A 14,799-nucleotide genomic window follows, 5' to 3' on the forward strand; every position below is an offset into this window, starting at 1 on the left:
CAGACAAATGCCTCCTGATTGGCTTCTGAAGGGTCAGGTTGCCTCTATCCTTCTTCTCTCTTTCTTTTTGTTTATGTGATTATTTACTTACTTATTTTTATCCTTCTTCTTTAACTAAAATCTTGAGTCTCAGTTAATAGATAGGAAGTCTGACAGAGACAAATCCATTTGGGTTAGGCGGTACTGTAGTTCGGAAACTCTGGTCTCAGATAAGGTGTTCAGCCCTTGTTGTAGAGAATTAATCTGTCAGATGTTGGTGCTGATTAAATGTTCTGCTGAATCAACTAAATCAGTCTGTGTCATTTCCCAGTGACCTTGGGCTGCTGTTCCTCTCATCTCTTCACCTTTGGCTTCTTGAAAGGAGGGTGTTCTGGCAGCATTCTGTCTGCCGGAGAGGGGTAAATTTATAATCTGCAGCTATCTTTTAGATATAAAAGAAAAAATCAAGTCTGGGACATGGGACAACATCTTAACTGACATAAGCCACATGGTTTTTGGTTTTTTGTTGTGAGAGGGATTGGAGAAAGAGAGGGAGGGAAACACTGATGTGTGAGAGATATATTCATTGGCTGCCTCTCATAATCTTCCATCTGGCCTGCAACCCAGACATGTGCCTTGACTGGGAATCGAACTGGCAACCTGTTGGTTTGCAGGCCGGCACTCAATCCACTGAGCTACACCAGCCAGGGCAGCCACATGTTTTTTTTGTTTTGTCCTCGTGAAGATGGTTTTGGAACACAGACATCTCTCTAATCACGGGGGTAAATCATCAAGTAAAATCAATTCCCCAACCTGAGAAACAGCCACAAAGACTTGCAGACAATTAAATTTACTTCAATCAGCTCAGGTCATACTTTTTGATGGGCCTTTTTCGTGTATGTTATATTATTTAAACATTAGAGAATAAGGTATTGTTATAATTGATAGAAATTAACCCACTCAGTCACAGGCCACTCACTGTCCAGCCCCTCACAGCCTCCTCTCTGGCCGAACTCCTCCCCTCTCCCAACTCTCTGCTCTCCTCTCTTTTAACTCCCTTTCAGCCAAACTAACTCCTTGCTGTTCCTCATCGAAGCTACTTACCACCTCAGAGCATTTGCACTTCCTACTCCTTCTATTCCAGAAATCCATGTAACTCACTCCCTCACGTCCTTGGAGTCTTGTCTCAGTTATTACCATTACAGTGTTGCCTTGTCAAGAAAGATGTTCTTGACTGTTTAACATTGTACCTCTAACCCCATATTCCCTATCCTCCTTTCCGTCTTTGTTTTTCTCCATAGCACTTACCAACATTTAAGATGACATACACATACTTATTCATTTTGTTTCTTGGTGGTCTCTCCCCACTAGAATATAAATTCCATGAGAATAGGAACTTTATTTTTGCTCATTTCTCTATCCCCAGTGCCTAGGACAGAGTAAGCTCAACGATTTTTTTTTTGAATAAATGAATATATGAAAGGCCACTCAGCCAGTAAATAGTAGGGGTATAAATTTAAAAATTGGCTCTCCTGGTGTGAAACCTGGTTCTCTTTTCTGAACTGCATACTGCCTCTGGGGGGGAAAAAAGATTTTTTTCAAAAGCTAACATAGGAAAATGTTTATAGAAAGGAATATGAAAACCCGGCCAATAGTCCTTTCACAATATCTGATATGTCTGATCCTTAACTAAAATATCATAAGTCAATTGAAAATCTGCATTGAGTCCTGGGTGGTGTAGCTCAGTGGATTGAACTCAGGCCTGTGAACCAGAGTATCTCGGTTCGATTCCCAGTCAGGGCACATGCCTGGGTTGCAGGTCAGTTCCCAGCAGGGGACTCATGAGAGGCAACCATACATTGATATTTCTCTCCTTCCCTTCCCCTCTAAAGATAAATAAATAAAATCTTAAAAAACAAAAAAAAGAAAATCTGCATTGAAAGAAAGATTTGGAAAGCTCAGAGAAGCCACAATGATTGAATAGGTACTAAATTGGTATTTGAGTAGAGGTTAAGAGTTGGGCCGTTGAATTGGTAAGAGGGAATGCTAAGGGGTCGCAAATGACTTCAAGCACTGGGAAGGTTAAAATGAGATTCCCTAACCAATTCTTTGTCATTTCTACCAAGGAGGCAACAAGATGAAACGAGCCTATGTTAGACATAAGAAAGATGGTAGTGACTCTAAAATATCTGAACTTGTAAGGGTGTAAAGGCTACATTATGGAGAAGTATAAAAATAAATATTTAATGTGGCTAACTCATTCATTCATTCACTTAACACACATTCTTAGTCCATGCTTTACTGTGTACTATCGAGGGTCCCTGAACTGCTGTCTTTGGGTATATAGCAGTAAATAGACCCACAGAGTCTGTTGTCATGAGTCTAGAAAATGCTTAAGATGCTCTCTTGGGGCCCATCTAGTGCTAGATTTCTTGAGATCGCTATCAGTTCTTTTTTTGTCTTTTTCTTTATTTTTTAAAAGATTTTATTAATTTATTTTTAGAGAGAGGGGAAGGGAAGGAGAAAGAAAGGGAGAGAAACATCAATATGTGGTTGCCTCTTGCATGTCCCCTACTGGGGACCTGGCCCGCAACTGAGGCATGTGCCCTGACTGGGAATTGAACCAGCGACCCTTTGGTTCACAGGCTGGCGCTGAATCTACTGGGCCACACTAGGTAGGCCAAGATGTATATGTTTTCTTCCCCTCTGCTTTTACCCCCTAACGTCCCACCACTTGCTCCAAGCCAGTTGTTTGCCATTTTCACTTTATAATACATTATGAATCTTTCCTTAGCACTATAAACAACTATTCCTTTTAAAAGCTGCATGGTATATCACTGTATAGTAGACCATAATTTATTTCACTAGTCTTCCTCTGATGAACACTTGCATATAATTTTTTGTTAATAAAAAGAATATCACAATGAATATTCTTAAAGATGCATTGTTTTTCACATATGTATATATCAATAAGATAAATTTCTAGTTACATTGTTAAGTAATATATACATATGTCAAAGTTTATTGTGGTAAAAAACATAAAGTTTACTATCATTACTATCTTTACACATACAACTCAGTAATGTTTAGTATATTGACATTGTTGTCAATATAAATGTCATTTTGATAAATATTGTCAAATTGCCCTCTGTGGTGACTGCATCTATACATACTTTTACCAGCATTGTATGAGAGAAGGCCCTTCATGTAGAAGCAAAGTGCTGTGATTAAGTGGGAGAAGGTGTAGCAGAGAAAAAAGGGCACAGGTTCTGGAATTTAATCTCGGATCTGATGCCAACCAGCTATGTGCTCTTGGGCATTAATTCCTTTGGGTTTTGTTTCCTCTATCTAAAATTAATCTCATAGAGGGGTAAGGATTCAAAGGCCTACAGTGAGGGCCAGGAATATGGTAGGCACTTTATGAATGATAGCCATTAGCTATTTTTGTGATCTAAGTCCTTTATCAATAAGTCTACAAGTTATTTCACATCACGAGAGCTAATTTTCTCATGTGTAAAATGAGGGGATTTAAAAAAAATAGGGGACTGGTTACCCAATTGTCATCACTAATTCACTGCAATACTAGCCGTTAGAGTGATCACAGTGAAAGGATAAAGCCAGCACCTTTAGCTACTTTGGCACCATTTGCTGAGCAGGCCTGAGACCTTGTGAAACATGACTACCATTTTACTCTTCTGGGCTTTTGTCCTCAGGACTAGAAATTACTGAAAAGCAAGAACAGAACATGACTAATGGCTCCCCACAGCCGCAGGTAAAAGATAACATTGGAGCAAACTGCAGCTTATTTAAAACCACTCAAATCCTCTTGAGTTGCAACAGCCCCCAACAGTCCAGTGGCCACACAACAGCACCCTCCACCCTTTTATAATCCAATTATAATACAATGAAAGCTCAAAGCCTCCAACTCTTCAAGGCTGGTGTATCTCTCCATATCTTGCCGCTCTCCTTTCTTGGAGAGTGAATAAAAACTTTATTCTCTACATTTTCTTTTCTTTGTGAATTCTTTTACCACCTGCATCACCGACCACCCTAACACAAAGTATTTAGTGAGGCAGTGGGGAGTAGTGGTTAAGTGTATAGATTCCAAAGCCAGATTGCCTGGATTGATTCCTGGTGTTGCTTGCTGCTTACCAGCTGTGTAACCCTGGGCTGGATCCTTGACCTCTCTTCTTACCCATTTAGGCTGCTATAACACAGCACTATGGACTGTGTGGCTAATAAACAACAGAAATTTATTTCTCACAGTTCTGGAAGTCTGAGATCATGGTGCCAGTATGGTTGGGTTCTGGCGAAAGCCCTCTTCCAGGTTTTAGACTCCTGACTCATATCCTCATATAATGGGAAGAGATTTGGCTAGCTCTCTGGCCTCTTCTTCAAAGGTACTAATCTTATTCACGAGGGCTGCACCCTAATGACCTAACTCCTCCCAAAGGCCCCACCTCCAAATGCTATCACAATGGGATTAGGGTATTAACATATGAATTTGGGGAAGACACAAACATTCAGTTCATAGCAACATCTCTGTGTTTCAGTTTACCCATTTGTAAAATGGGGATAATAATAGTAATACCTATTTCAGACACTAACTGTGAGGACAAAATGATGTCATAAATATAAAACTTTTAGAACAATACTTGGCACTTAGAAAACTCTCAAAGAAATGCCAGCTTTATTGTTATTAACAGACACAGACACCTAAAGCTAAGGTACTTAGAGGTCCTGCAGAGCCTTGCCTGTCTAGTGATCTTTTCTGAAACCCAGCTATTGAGAAGCTGAGGAATTCTATGGTACCTACCCAGAAAAATGCACTATTTTGCATGATAACACATACAATTGCAGAGGCCCCTGGTCCTCCATCTGAGAATTCCCAATCTGGTTTAACTCCCTCAATTCATGAATTACAAGGGCCCCTGGATAAGCAGGATGGCTTACAAGTAAGGAACTTTAGTTGTGGAAGCTGAAGTTGGATTACTTTTGGTGGAGAAGAGAATAGCTGGAGAGGAAAAGGGGATAGTAGGTGGAGAACACTTTTGGGGTAGGTTTGATAGGGGATTTAAGAGTTGGAAACTTTTAGTTTAAGTAATAGCTAATAAGCTTAGTAATCAATGCATGTAAAAGCTTATGTTCTAGGAACTGAAGGTATGACCCACCCTGACTCCAGACCAGAAGCAGTTCCACCTTTGTTCCTCAGAAGGAATGCAAGCAATTCAAGATACTATCTGAGCCATTGTACTCCAGGGTGAGATGACCGCTGTTCAGGACACAGCCAAAGACCACTGCCTGGGACACAGCTTAAGACCACTGCCCAGGGCAAGAATGTTGAAGTTGGGTTTTTTTTTTAATCCAATGAACTTTTCCCTGAATTTCAAAACCCTTCACTACACCTTGTTTATTCCCTGCTATAAACACCTTGGCCTGGAAAGAAAAGACATGATGGTCTGTTAGTGTATGAACCCACCATCTTCTCAAATCACCAGCTATCTGAATAAAGTGCCTATAAAGATTCAATTGCTGTCTCTGCTTATTGGGTTTGGTAGTGACAGACAGCCTGAACTCAGGTGTCTTTTCCGGTTTCAGGTTGGCTACAAAGGGGATAGAGAGAGAACCTACTTTATCTAGAAGAATGTCATGGTTTTAAAATATATACTGGATTCTTTGACAATTCTCCTATTCCCTTACATCTTAACTATTAGAACATGGTAGAAGTGATATTGTACTAGTTTCTGGACTCAGAACTTAAGAACTGGTACAAAAAAAAAAAAAAAGAAACTAGTACCTTCTACTTTCTGTCTTAGACACTCACTCTTGAGCCAAGACACAGTGTTGGGCAGAAGGCCAAGCAGTCTGTGGAGAGGTCTACATGGGGAAGAATTGAGCCAGCCCAGCCCCAGCTGACAGCCAGAATTAACTTGCCAACCTGAAGTAGACCTTCAGTCCCCTAGTTGAGCTGGCCTGTGGTACCATATAGAGCAGAAATGACATTCCCTGATCTGTCTAAATTGCAGAGTTGTGAACAAAGTAAGTAATTGTTGTTGAGTCTTGGAATTTGGGGGTAGTTTGTTACACAGCAGTAAGTAACAGAGGGAAGTTAGTCAAGGGAGAGGATTTGTTTATACATTTGCTTGCTTGTCTTTATAATGGAAGAGGCTTGAGAATTTATAGATTGAAAGGAACTGCTGTACTCAGAGGACTTTGCCCTAAGGCTTCTGTTTTCTAAGTGAGGTAGGAGGTCCTTCCCTTCCCTTTGGGTGATAGGGTTGGGAGCATGAACAACTAGTGGAAGGTTAGAATAGATGTCATGGGGACTGGAAGAAGTTGCTGACTAGGTGTGTGGAAAGGCTGTCAGCTATCATGAAGGTGGGGAACAGGAACATATAGTAAACAAGTCGTCAGGGGATGGGGTCCTGGGGAAACTGGTTTTTGAGCTGGACCTTAAAGGATGGGTGGGATTTTGACAGCAAAAGGGGCAGTGTGGGAAGAAGAGGTTGAGTAAAGAAAAAGAGGAATGGAAATGAATGACCTATTTGGGAGTTACCCTTTTAATGGTTATTTATTGAACCTCTATTATGTGTCAGGCATAGCACTAGTATCCAGGTGTTTGGGAATGAAGATACATTTGTGACTAAGAGCCCATGTAAAGTTCCCAATCTAAGGCAGATACAAAGAACAAGTTGAAAGAGTAACAAATACAATGACTAAGAATTGTAAAAATGGTAACGGAAGACTTGACTTGGGGTGGTCAACACACAATGTAATATACAGATGATACATTATGGAGTTGTACACCTGAAACCCATGTAATTTTATAACCCAATGTCACCCCAATAAATTCAATAAAAAGGAGAAAAAAGAATTGTGATACCTGTGGTGAAGGAAACAAAGGGTTGTGATACAGAATCAGGAGGGGAAAATCTCCTTTAGATAAGGTGTCAGGGTGCTTCCCAAATAAGTGATGTTTAAACTGAGCTGTGGGTGCCGAGGAGTGCCTGGGGAAGGAGCTGGGGTGGTCCCAGGCAGGGGAAGGCATGTGCAAAGTTCTGAAGCAAGAGCTGGCAGGGAAAATTGAAGAGGCAGCAAGGGGCCAGGTGTTCCTGCTGCTGACTTTGCAGATCTGCTTAGGAATTGATTTTATTCCCAGTGCAATGAGAAGCTACTGAAGATTTAAAACAGAGGGATCAGACCATCTAATTGCATTTTAAGAAGATTCCTGCCTCTAAAGATGCTTAGAGGGATGGTAGTGGAAACATATTTTTAAAAGAACAAGTTTTCATTCATTTTACTTAAAAAAAAAACAAACTAGAGAGTTTTGTTGTTATTTTATAGTATCCATTTGAATAAAACTTTGAAACACTCCTGAGAGAATCAAAAACTTCACAAACAAAGAGGTGTGCGATGTTCTTGGAAAAAGACTCAACATCATAAATATATTAGTTCTCACTAAATTAATCTAAATATACCACAAGGGAGGAGGTAGAGAAATGGGAGGAAAAAGGGAAGAAGAATTAAGAAGTACAAACTTACCTTGGTTTGTGGCTCAGTTGGTTGGAGTGTTGTCTGTAAACCGAAGGGTCCCAGGTTCAATTCCCAATCTGGGCACATACCTAGGTTGTGGGTTTCGTTCCTGATCAGGGCTCATATGGGAGGCAACCAACCGATGTTTCTCTCTCACATCAATGTTTCTCTCTCTCTCTCTCCATTCCTCTTTCTCTAAATTAATAAACATTTTTTTTAAAAAGAAGTACAAACTGACAGTTATAGGTCACAGGGATGTAACATGCAACGTAGGGAATAGTATCATCATAACTAAGTGAGGTGACAAATGGTTACTAGATTTTTTTGAGATAATCACTTTGTAAGGTATATAGATGTTGAATCACTATGTTGTACACCTGAAAGTAATATAATATTGTATGTCAACTATAACTTAAAATAAATTAAAAGTAAATAAATTAAATACCACAATCTCAATAAAGATATCAAGAGGATTATTTTTCTGGGAACATGTCAAGCTGAATCTAAAGTTCATATGGAAAAATAAGGAAGCAAGAATAGCTAGGAAAATTTTGAACAGAAAGAATGTTGAGGGGAGACTGTTTTACTAGATATTAAACCATAGTATTGGACTGCAGTAATTGAAACTATAGCACTGATGCCTGTAAAGACATACAGATCAAAGAATAAAAATAGAAAGTAGAGAAATAGGCTCAAATACATATAGACATTTGGTATATAATAAAGCAACATTTTTAAATTTTGAGAAATTTGGATTGTTCAATAATAATTTTAGGACCACTGAGTAGCTATCTAGAAAAAATAAACTTACCCTGTCTGGTGCGGCTCAGTGGACTGAGAAGCAGTGGGTGGAAGGGTCGCTGGTTTGGTTCCCAGTCAGGGCACATGTGGGGGTTGCAGGCCAGTCCCCAGTGGGGACCTGGGGTCATGTGAGAGGCAACTGATCAATGTTTCTCTCTCTCTCCCTACTTTCCTTTCTCTCTAAAAAGAAATAAATAAGAAATTTAAAAAATAGAAAAAAGTAAAATAGATTCCAACTTAACCTTTTAATATTAGAATAAGTTCTTGTTGGATCAAGATTTTTAAAAAAGATTTTATTTATTTTTTTAGAGGGGGAGGGAGAGAGAACTAGAGGGAGAGAAACATCAGTGTGTGGTTGCCTCTCATGCACCCCCAACCAGGACCTGGCCCACAACCCAGGCATGTGCCCTCATTGGGAATTGAACCTGTGACCTCTTGGTTTGCAGGCTGGCACTCAGTCCACTGAGCCACACCAGCCAGGGCTGGATCAAGATTTAAAAAAAAAAAATTTATTTAGAGAGAGGGGGAGAGAGGGAGAGAGGGAGAAAGAAAGGGAGAAAAACATCCACCTGTGAGAGATGTTGTCTCTTACACATCCCCAACCAGGGATCTGGCCCACAAACCAGACATGTGTACCCCGACTAGAATCGAACCAGTGACCTTTCAATTCACAGGCTGGCACTCAATCCACTGAGCCACACATGCCAGTACTGGATCCAGATTTAAATGTAAAAAATAAAACCATGGAAGTACCAGAGAAAAGTATGTGAGATATTGTTTTTATGAGCTCCTGGGGGAATGGTCTTTCTAATAAATACATAAAAACAGAATATCTTAAAAAGTTAATACACTTGGCAATATGAAAATAAAAATATGCAGCACAGAAAAATCATAAGCAGAGATAGTGACCAACAACCAACTGGAAAAAAGTGTGTAAGGTATGCATGAAGGCCAATTTTCATAAATCCATCATCAAAAAACCAACAACTTAGTGTGAAAATGGGCAAAAAATATAAAAACACAGCTCACGGAAAAGGAAATACAAATCATTCTTGCACAAATGAAAAGATGCTAACACATTCTTTTTTGAAATATTTTATTTACTTACTTTTAGAGAGAGGAAGGGAGAGAGAAAGGAGGGAGAGAAACATCAATGTGTGGTTGCCTCTCATGTGGCCCCCACTGGGGACCTGGCCTGCAACCCAGGCATGTGCCCTGACTGGGAATTGAACCAGCCACCCTTTGGTTCGCAGGCTGGCACTCAGTCCACTGAGTCACACCAGCCAGGGCTCATTCTTTTTTTTTTTTAATTTATTCTAATTTTAATAAAGATTTTATGTATTTATTTTTAGGGAAAGGGGAAGGGAGAGAGAAAGGGAGAGAGAGAAACATCAATGTGTGAGATACATCTTGCCTCTCGCATTCCCCTTACTGGGGACTGGGTCTGCAACCCAGGCATGTGCTCTGACCAGGAATCGAATTGGAGACCTTTTAGTTCACAAGCCAGCACTCAGTCTGCTGAGCCACACTAGCCAGGGTCCTAACTCATTCCTAAGAGAGATGAAAATTAAAAGTAAAATAAATTACCATATTTGATTTATAAGGTTGATAAGGATCAAAAAGTTTGATGAAAACCTTTATTGGCTAGAGGATGGGGAAACAAGGTCCCTAACATTGTTGGTAGAAATGAAAATTGGTAAAATTTCTATAGAGGGATATTTGACAATATCAATCAAAATTACAAACACAGATATCTGTTGGCCCATATTTCTCTTCTGGAAATTTAACCTAATGATACTAGCACATGTAGGAAATACTGCAAGTACTGCTATTACAGCATTATAGTAGTCCCCCCTTAGCTTTCTATACTTTCAGTTACTCGTATTCTACTGTGGTCTAAAAATATTAAATGGGCAGTTCCATTTATTAAATGGAAGTAAATAATTCATAAGTTTTAAATTGTGCACTGTTCTGAGTGGTGTGATGAAATCTCACAATGGCCTGCTCACTTGGCCCAGGGCTAAAATCATCCCTTTGTCCAGCACACCATGCTGTATACCCTACCTTCCTGTTAGTTACCTAGTGGCCATCTCGGTTACCATATTGACCTGTGGTATCATAGTGTTTCTGTTCAAGTAATCCTTCTTTTATTCAATAATGCCACATCCACATAACTTTTATTATAGCATATCGTTATAATTGTTCTATCTTATTAGTTATTGCTGTTAATCTCTTACTGTGCCTTATTTATAAAGTAAATTTTATCACAGGTATGTATGTATAGGAAAAAATAGTGTATTTAGGGTTTGGTACTATCCATGGTTTTAGACATTCATTGGGGACTTGGAACATACCCACAGGGTAAAGGTTAGAGCAAATAAGCTGTGGTTCAGTGTGCAACAGAGTGCTATTGAACTGTTATTAAAGAGTGAAGAGGCTGCCCATTACCTGGCATGTAATCAGTGACTGAGACAGGCGGCATGAAACTTATGGCAGCAATTTTAGAATTTTTTGTCAGGACCCATTTTGGGTCTCAGTTCAATTCTGTGCTTAGTACTACACCAGGCAATTAGAGGGACCAAAGAAATTCTGCAGGAATTGCCTTACCTGACACTTAGTAGGATCTTAATGCCAATATCTGTTAAGTAACAAATCTCTAGAAAGCTGGGAGAAATGTGAAAGTGGCTTCGGGAAAAAGCTCCTAAGGCTGGCTTAAATAGTAATTACTTCAATTGTCAAATCAGTTTTGATTGAACCCATTTCACAGGTTGGGATCCTTTTTATTTTGAATTGAATTAGCAAATTAACAAGGTGATCACATCTGGCCCTGTTGTCCCCAAAGCTCAATGTCTAATAGTTTCCTTAAGGCAAAAACTGGCAGTTCAGCTGCCCCCCCCTTTTTTTTTTTTTTTTAGCTAGATGCTATGTATGTCTTAGCATTATTTCTTTTGTTTTGAAGTCTTTTCGTTTGGGAAAATTGAGGCTCGGATGTTTTTGTTTACATATGTTTGCTGATTTGAGAGATAGAGAGAGAGAGGAAGGGAGATAGGAACACGAATGTGAGAGAGAAACATCTATTGGTTGCCTGTCATAAGCGCCCTGACCAGTGATCGAACTGCAACCTAAGTATGTGCCCTGACTGGGAATTGAACCAGCAACCTGTCAGTTCGCAGACCCATGCTCAATCCACTGAACTACACCAACCAAGGTACAAATGTACCATATTTTTAAAAATTCTTCTCCTGGGCTACTGTCTTTCATTTTAGGACTACCACTAGGGAGAGGAGCTAATAGTATTGGAATGCTCTGTAAATCCTGCAAGCCTGTTGCTTTCCATCTTTACCATCCCAGAGGTTTGTGGGTGGAGAGCTGAGATGTCAGCAGCTGCAGCAACGTCCCTGGCCATCAGCAGCAAGCTGCAGACGCTGTGGCTTGCCAGAGATTGAAAGGGACCTTTCTGGCCCACTTTCAGACTTAGGCAAAATTTGTCTTTCTTCTTTTATTTTCTTAAATAGTTTATTATAATTTCCTCCCAAATATCCAGTTCCCCAACTCTATTATATGTAATTAGGCAAAAATATTCTTATTTATTTTTAACTTATTTTTAAATAATTCCACACTTACATAAACATTGCAAGAATAGCATATAGAATTCCTTTTACCAAGATTCCCCAAATGTTAATATTTACCACATTTGCTTTATCATTTTCCTCTTTCTTCATATATACATAATTTTCCCCAGTTTGACACACATGATACACATAAGGTGGTGCCTCTTTACCCCTAAATACTTAAATGTATGTTTCCTAACAAACAAGGTGTTCTCTTACACAACATAGCACTATTATAAAAATCAGGAAAGTAACATTTATATAATATTATTCTAATCAAGAGTTTATTCAAATTTTATCAAGTATCTTAATATTGCCATTTATGGCAAAAGGACAAAAAATTTAGGGTAAAAGTATTTTTGATTGGTCAACTAAATTAGTGGTTTCCAAAATCTAGGATTTTATTTAAAAGTTAAAAATAGCCCTGACCAGTGTGGCTCAATTGGTTGGGTATCATCCTGCAAAACAAAAGGTCACCAGTTCAATTCCCAGTCAGGGTACATACCTGGGCTGCGGGGCCAGGTCCCTGGTTGGGGGTGTACATGAGGCAACTGATCGATGTTTCTCTATCACACATGGGTGTTTCTATCTCTCTGTTTCTCCCTCCCTTCTCCATTCTCTAAAAATAAATAAATAAAATCTTTAAACTTGTAAAATAAATAAAATAACACTTTTTTCTGTTTTGTTGTTGTTGTTATTGTATGCTGGTTATTTCCCACATTTGCTTTATCATTTTCTCTATATGTATCTCTCTATGTATTCATAGAGAGATACATATATACATGCATACATATATACATATATAATTACATATATTAATTATATGCACATAATTTTGCTCTCAGATCCATTCCTTACCCTCTCCTGCTCTGCTCTGTTTCATAGGAAACTACATTTATTCCCAGGCTGTTACCTGTCTTTCAGGAATATTTGGTCAATAGGATGCACTAGTAAAAGATTGTAGAGTAAGAGAAATAAACCAAGGAAGAAGGAAGGTGTTTCTTCCTCTCTATCTTTGACTCAGGTGGCTTCTGTTTCATGGTTCTGGCTCAGCAACCTTTTTCCTATGGCCTCATTATGGATGGCCCAGCTTCTGGACTCAGGCAATACCATCTTCGCTCATTGTTCCTCCAGCTCTAGGTATCATAGCTGCTTCCCACTCTGGCTTATCTATGGGTTTTCTTACTCTTTCCTGTTTGGCTTCTCAGCTCTTCCATCGCCTATGTACCCAATTCCTAGTATTAAATTCACACTGTTTGAAATGTTTAAAGTGGTTTCTGTTTTCTTGACTCAACCCTGATTGATAGATAACACAGGGTAAGATTTTATTTGAAAATGTCCTTGCTCAAATAACTTCAGAAACCCCTGCCATGGATGAGTGCCTCAACCCTTCATTTTACTTGTGTGTCTAATTATTTATTCATTTAGTCGCAGGCTAAATTCAGCTCTGACTAGATAGCATGCTAGTGTGTTGGGTGCTAAGGATTCAAAGGAAAACAGCATTAACAGTGACTAACATTTATTGAGTATTTACTACATATTTTTAAGTGTTTTAACATTATCTTCTTACCCATTTATTAGTTGTCTATTTGTTTAGCATGTTGGTTCTGGTTTAGGGTCTCTCAAGAGGTCTCTGCGAAGATGTCAGCAGGGACTTCAGTCATCTGAAGGCTTTATTGGGGTGGAGAATTTACTTCCAAGAAGACTTATTCACAGGGCTGTTGGGAGGAAGTCTCAGTTCCTTACTACATGACCCTCCCTGTAGGCTGACTGAGTGTCCTCATAAGAAGGCAGCTGACTTCCTACAGGCCAAGTGATCCAAAGCCACAATGCTTTTTTATGTCTTAACCTCAAATACAATATTACTTCCATCATAGTGTATTTGTTTGTCACTAAATCCACCTGTACTAAAGAGTAGAGAACTTCAGCTCTATATTTTGGAGGGAAGAGTGGTAAAGAATTTGCAAACATATTTAAAAACTGCCACACATATATAATTCTCAAACCACCCCAATTTTGCAACAGTCCCATTACATTTTGTAGTTAAGGATGATTAAGAAATCTATCTAAGGTCCCACAGCTAGCAAGCAATAGAATTGTGATTCCAATGCAGGTCAATTCTAGAACTTGTGTTTTAACCATTGGACTATGCTGCCTGGTCCTCATGAAGCTTATGTTCCCACAGGGAGATTGACGTTAAGTCCAGCAATCTCTCTCTCTCTCATTTAGTCCATAGCCTCAAGTGCAACTCTTTCAGGGGTAGCAGACCAGTAGTTCCCAATCTTGGCTCCATATTAGAATTACATGAAAAGAAGTTTTAAAGAATACCAATGCACAGGACATACCTCAGATTAATTAAATAAGAATCTTTGAGACTGGGGCTGGGACCCAGGCATCATTTTTTAATATATTTTTTAAGCTCCTTGGGTGATTCCAGTGTGTGGCCAGGGCTGAGAACTGTTGCAGCACTCAATTCTGCCTTATAGACTTGTATGTAGAAGTACTAAAAGCAAATGGGGTGGCAGAGATCAGTTTTTAGCTTCCTGCTGTGTTGGGGAGGGGTCTACTTCCTAAAGGAGCTTTCTATACATTTTTTTTTAAGATTTTATTTATTTATCTTCAGAGGGGAAGGGAAGGAGAGAGGGAGAGAAACATCAATGTATGGTTGCCTTTTGTGCATCTCCTGCTGGGAACTGGCCTGCAGGGAACAGGTTTGCAACCCAGGCATGTGCCCTGGCTGGGAATCGAACCGTGATTGTCTGGTTCGCAGGCCTGCGCTCAATCCACTGAGCTACACCAGCCAGGGCAATACATTTTTATGTAAAGTAGTTTTTAAATGTCATGATTTGTGGAAGTTGTTTTTTTTTAATTTAGC

The 14,799-nt window shown here is 39.3% G+C and overlaps 1 long non-coding RNA gene across 1 annotated transcript in view; it reads right to left on the reverse strand.

Moving 5' to 3' along the window:
- Nucleotides 1-7,525: 7,525 nt before the first annotated feature.
- Nucleotides 7,526-14,799, reverse strand: part of LOC119062634 (uncharacterized) — a 128,733-nt gene continuing 121,459 nt past the window's right edge. The window contains exons 3-4 of the long non-coding RNA XR_008392006.1: nt 8,324-8,493; nt 7,526-7,707 (exon numbers count right to left, since the gene is read on the reverse strand). This is a non-coding gene — a long non-coding RNA (uncharacterized LOC119062634). The remainder of the gene's footprint in view (nt 7,708-8,323; nt 8,494-14,799) is intronic.

Source organism: Artibeus jamaicensis, unplaced genomic scaffold, assembly GCF_021234435.1.
Source record: "Artibeus jamaicensis isolate MK-2021 breed Jamaican fruit bat unplaced genomic scaffold, CSHL_Jam_final contig_465, whole genome shotgun sequence".
Lineage (NCBI taxonomy): Eukaryota > Metazoa > Chordata > Mammalia > Chiroptera > Phyllostomidae > Artibeus > Artibeus jamaicensis.